At 34.5% G+C, this 6,000-nt stretch overlaps 1 non-coding gene across 1 annotated transcript; it reads left to right on the top strand.

The window, feature by feature from the left end:
• Positions 1–1,678: 1,678 nt before the first annotated feature.
• LOC112738670 (small nucleolar RNA R71) lies at positions 1,679–1,782 on the top strand. Its single transcript, XR_003169616.1, has one exon. It is a non-coding gene; the product is annotated as a small nucleolar RNA R71 (small nucleolar RNA).
• Positions 1,783–6,000: the final 4,218 nt, after the last annotated feature.

Raw genomic sequence — 6,000 nt, 5'->3', positions numbered from 1 at the left:
GCACTTCATCCTCAAGTGCATCTAACCTCATGCATTCCCCCAATTGTTCCGGTGGATAACTCATGGCCTTGAACACATTGAATATCATCTTTTTATTGTGTAATCTAAGGGTGAGGTCACCCTTTTGAACATCAATGACAGCTCCAGCAGTAGCCAAGAATGGCCTTCCCAAAATGATGGAGGTTTTGGCGTCTTCCTGCATGTCCAGCACCACAAAATCTGCTGGGAATATGAAATCTCCTACTTTTACTAGCAAATCCTCCACTATCCCGTGAGGGAATTTGAACGATCGGTCTGCCAGTTGTAGAGCCATTTTTATTGGTTTAGCCTCCTCAATTTTCATCTTTCTCATCATAGCTACTGACATCAAATTGATGCTGGCCCCTAAGTCACAAAGAGCCTTTTCTACTGTGATTTCTCCTATAATGCAAGGGATCTGAAAACTCCCAGGATCCTTCAGTTTCTGAGGTAGTTTATGCTGAATGATAGCACTGCACTCTTCAGTTAGTATCACAGTCTCATTGTTCTTCCAGCTTCTCTTCTTAGTCATTAGCTCCTTCAAAAACTTGGCATAAAGTGGCATTTGTTCTATGGCTTCAGCAAATGGTATGTTGATTTGTAGCTTCTTGAAGATTTCCAAAAATCTCAAGAACTGGTTGTCATCTTCCTTTTTCTTCAATAGCTGGGGGTATGGAGCTCTTGAGACGTTGAGTTGGGGTATCTTTTTCTCTTTCTGCAAACTTGGCGTGGGGGTTGCATTCCATCTTGCTCCTCTTCCTTTTCAATTGAGCTTTCTTCTAGTGGTTTTTGGGGATGTTCCTTTAGTTCCTTCCCACTCCTAAGTGTGATAGCTTGACACTCCTCCCTTTTGCTTGAATGGGCATCATAGCAAAAATTGTGGTTTGAAAGCTGCTTAAAAAGATAGCTGATTTGTGTCTCCAGTTTTGTGATGGCAGCATTTTGATTCTGCATGTTTGACTGCACTTTCTCTCTGAATGCTTTACTGTCTTGAATGTCTCTGCATATTCCTTCGATGAAGGTTTCAATCTTAGAGAGCTTGTCATCAATTGATGAGTGATTCGGAGCAGATGTGCTGTTTTGGTTTTGATAAGTGTGTGGAGAAGTGTTGTTGTGGGGGTGTTGAGATGTCCTCTGGGTGAATTGCTGGTGAGCTGCATTGTTGTTGGAGTTGTAACGTCTCTGGTCTTGGTTTTGATCTTGCTCACTTCCCCACCCAAGGTTCAGGTGATTTCTCCATCCAGGGTTGTAAGTCTTGGAGTATGGATCATAGTTTTTCCTTGGTGAATTCCCAATGTAGTTGGCTTGCTCCTGACTCCCTTCTGCTTCTTGGTTTACTCCTTCTTGTGTTGTTGATGAAGTGGAGATTGCTGCTACTTGGTTCATCTCCATCTTCTTGGTGAGGTCAGCCAGCTGCTGGGTAATGAGCTTGTTTTGGGCCAACAGAGCATCTACATTGTTTAGCTCCATCACTCCTCTTGTGTTCCCTCTTTCGGAAGCATAGAAGTAGTCGTTTTTTGCTACTGTTTCAATAACATCTATGGCTTCCTCAATGGTCTTCTTCTTGTTCAAAGACCCTCCAGATGAATGGTCTACTGCCTTCTTTGACTTATAAGAGAGCCCTTCATAGAAAATGTGCAGCTGGACCCATTCATTGAACATGTCAGGTGGACACCTCCTTGTTAAGTCTTTTAACCTCTCCCATGCTTCATACAGAGTCTCACTATCCTGTTGCCTGAAGGTTTGAACCTCAGCTCTCAGCCTATTGATTCGTTGAGGAGGGTAGAATCTTGCTAAGAATTTGTTCACCACATCCTCCCAAGTTGTCAAGCTCTCCCTTGGGAAGGATTCCAGTCACTTGGCTGCCTTGTCTCTGAGTGAGAAGGGAAATAAGAGCAATCTATAGGCGTCAGGATGAACACCATTAGATTTCACTGTGTCACATATTCTCAGAAAGGTGGTCAAATGTTGGTTAGGATCTTCTTGAACACCTCCTCCAAACGAACAGTTGTTCTGAACAAGGGTGATGAGCTGTGGTTTAAGTTCAAAGTTGTTGGCATGGATTGTTGGCTTTTGGATGCTACTTTCACAATTGCCTGGGTTTGGATTAATGTAAGAGCCCAAAACTCTTCTATCCTCCCCAGCATGATTTGCTCCACCTCCTCTGCCATGGTTGTGAGTCTCTTCTTCATGATGATTTTCCATGTTTTCTTCCATGTTTGGTTTAAAGTATTTCTCAAACTGTTCCTCTTCTTCTTCAGCACCAACTACTCGTTTTCCTCTTGCCTCCCTCCTTAGTCTAAGGAAGGTTCTCTCTGGTTCAGAATCAAAGGAAGTTGAAGCCCCACTTCTTCTCCCTGTCATACAACCAACAAGTACAAGCAGAGAAAATAGGTGCAGACAGTATTTGTGTCAGAGTTATTGTTAGTTGTGGGTGATACAATATATCAAACAGTTAGTAGGTTAGCAAACAGAATTGAAAATAACAAAGAAAAACAAATGGGTAGAGGGAGAAGGGAAGAAGTTTAACTAAAACAAAAAGTAAATCACTCAAACAGAAAAATGAAATTCACAAAATAAAATGCTCAATCTAGTGATCTTCCAATCTAATCATTGTTGATGCACAATCAATCCCCGGCAACGGCGCCATAAACTTGATGCGGGGGAAACTTGTCTCTCAACAAATCTTCCTTCGGCAAGTGTACCGGAGTTGTCGTCAAGTAAAAACTCACAATAGAGTGAGGTCGAATCCCACAGGGATTGATTGATCAAGAAACTTTAATTAGAAGAATGTTCTAGTTGAGCGAATCCAGAAATTGGGTTGAGAGTTGCAGAAAATAAAATGGCGGGAATGTAAATAACAGAAAAGTAAATGCTAGAATTAAATGAATGGAAGTAAATGACTGAAAATAAATTGCAGAATTATAAATGGGAATGGGGGATTTGCTCATAAAAGTAAATCGCAGAAATTAAAGAGAATGGGTAAGATTAGAGATGGGGAGTTCATTAGGCTTAGGAGATGTTGCAATTCTCCGGATCAAGTTCATTTTCATCTCTTCCTCAATCAATGCACTCATTGATCTCCTTGGCAATCTTAAGTGATTGAATTACAATTCCTTGCAATTCAATCTCTCAAATCTTGATCAATAGCCAATTCCTTGGTCAATTGCTCATGAGAAGAGATGAAGTATGGTCACTGATTATACCACATGCATTTCCCAAACCAAGTATTGAGAGGGTTACAGTCACATACCCATCCAAACCCAATTTGGTCCAGCATGAGAAAACATTTCTAGCTTGATCTCTTCATTCCTCTTCCAAGGTTCAAAAGAGATCCAAGTTTGAATAGCTTCTCTTCCAGGATAACTACTCAATTGGATGAAGATCGAAAGCTTTCAAGTAAAATCAAGAGGAAAGATAGAAGAAGAACAATGAAAATTAGAATTGATCCATCAAATTACAACAGAGCTCCCTAACCAAGTTAACGTGGAAGTTAACGTGACTCTTGGGGGTTGTGTGGTTGCTTCAAGGTTAGTGACAATGTTGAGTGTCACTAACGTTGTCGACAACTCTTCATCCTCTACGTTAGTTCCCACGTTAACCAAGTTAACGTGGGAGTTAACGTGGTACTTAGCACCATAGGCCAACGTTAGTGACAATGTTGAGTGTCACTAACGTTGGCTTCTCTCCCTCCCCCTTAACGTTAGAGGCCACGTTAACTAGGTTAACGTGGCTTCTAACGTGGCCACTTATGAGTAATTGCCAACGTTAGTGACAATGTTGAGTGTCACTAACGTTGGCTCCACTTCTTTTCTCCACGTTAGAGTTCACGTTAACTTGGTTAACGTGACTCTCTAACGTGGGCATTGATGGCTTTTTGAGAGTGTTATTGGCAATCACTTTTCTCATTAATCTTTGCAAATTACCTCCCCTTTTCTTGCTCCATTTTGGTCCTGAAATCAAGCAACAAAGTGCATCAAAGCTCTAGTCCAAGTCATGAGTAATGCAACATAATATTTGTCACTAAACTTATGCAAAATCCTCATGAAATCATGTAAAATACACAATGTATGCTTGAGTCAAGGCATAAGTGAATATTTATCCAAAACTAGCTTATTTCCTAAAGAAATGCATGAAACTAACCTAAAAACAATAAAGAAAAGGTCAGTAAAACTGGCCAAGATGCCCTGGCATCAGGAGAGAGGTCTAATTTATCAGGTCAACTAATTAATTAATTAAGCGGTCTTATAACAACAAATAACGTGGCCACAAGTTAAGATGATGAATCATTTCATATTCCAAATGTGGTGTTACTGTACCCCAACGACTGATATTATAATTGATTCGTCTCTATGATAAAGATAGTTGACTCTATATGTGACAATTTTCTCTTCGTGACTACAAAATATGCTTCTAATTTTATTCATAATAACTTTTTTTCTTTTGGTTTTGATTGAAATCAAAATTCAAAAAGTTGATACGCTAAGTTATTTGAGTAAAATTCAAGTTAACATCTTAAATGTGATTGTGTAGATGGGTTCAGTATTTTATTGTCATTAATTTTCTCATTCTCTTAAGAGGATCTTATTATTATTGTTGTTGTTATATGGATGAATATTTGAGATATAATTTGTCTCTTGTGTTGTTATGATGCGTCTTTTTTTTATGGAATGAGTATAGCTCGAACGCCAAAGAATACGATGGGTGTGTATGAAATAGAACTTATAAAATCCGACGCTAAAATCAATGTTTAAGAAATATATGAATTTTATGAATATAAAATATTAGATATGAAATAGAACTTATAAAGCTTATCATATAATTCCTCCTAATATATAAAAATAGGTATCTTTTATAGGCAGAAACGGATCCATGTTTTGCTTTTTGGAGGCAAGTGTCTCCACTAACATTTTAAAAGAATGTGAAAAAGTATATATATAAATATATATGTCTCCATTGAAAAATTATATTTACTCTCACGTCAAAAAAATACCTATTAAATTTTGTGTTAAAATATTTAGGATAAAGTATACTTTTTGTACCTAAGGTTTGTAATTTTTTTTTTCAAAAATACGCCTAACCTTTAATTTTATATATTTTTTAATTTTAGAATTAAATTTTGAACACGGTTAATGTAAAGTAATTTTATACTGTATCTAATTATATACCACCATATATAAAAAATAACTACCTTTTATATTAATTACATTTGTATAAATAATTATCTAAAAAAATAAATATAATTGGACAATTATATAAAATTTTTACATAAAAAATAAACTCTAATTTGTATCTAAAACTATAAGATAAAAATATATATTAAATTAATTTAATAAAAAACAAAATTTTATTATAGTATTATTTGATTAATAAATTTATTTAGTAGAAGTTTATATCCTTGAATTTTTTCTATTCAACTTTAATATTTACTAGTAAATTAAATTTTTTACTCAACATGTATTTTAATAATTAGTTCTCAAAGATAAATTTAATTAAAAAATATTTAAAAATTAATTGAAACAATAATACATTTTAAATTTTTTATCTATCTAAGTAACTAACTATTTTATTTTTATTATTATTATTATTATTATTATTATTATTATTATTATTATTATTATTTGAAATTAATTTTTGGTTTTTTTATTAAATGATTGAATAATTATTAAATAATCTATAAAATATATAATAAGAATATGAGAGATTTTGTGTATAAATTTTTTCTAGACTAACATTTGTCGTACATAATTCATAAAAAAATATGTTTTACTTTTATTATTGATTAGAAGATAATCTGTTTATCATCTTGATTATCTTGATTAATTTCATTTATTATTATTATTATTATTATTATTATTATTATTATTATTATTATTATTATTATTTATAAAAAATGAATTAATAAACATGTTGTTCCTTATCAATATATCAATATTTATAATAATAAATAATTATTTAACATTTAATATGTTCATATCATTT

Source organism: Arachis hypogaea, chromosome 13 (assembly GCF_003086295.3).
Source record: "Arachis hypogaea cultivar Tifrunner chromosome 13, arahy.Tifrunner.gnm2.J5K5, whole genome shotgun sequence".
NCBI lineage: Eukaryota > Viridiplantae > Streptophyta > Magnoliopsida > Fabales > Fabaceae > Arachis > Arachis hypogaea.
This window is presented reverse-complemented; position numbering and strand designations above follow the sequence as displayed.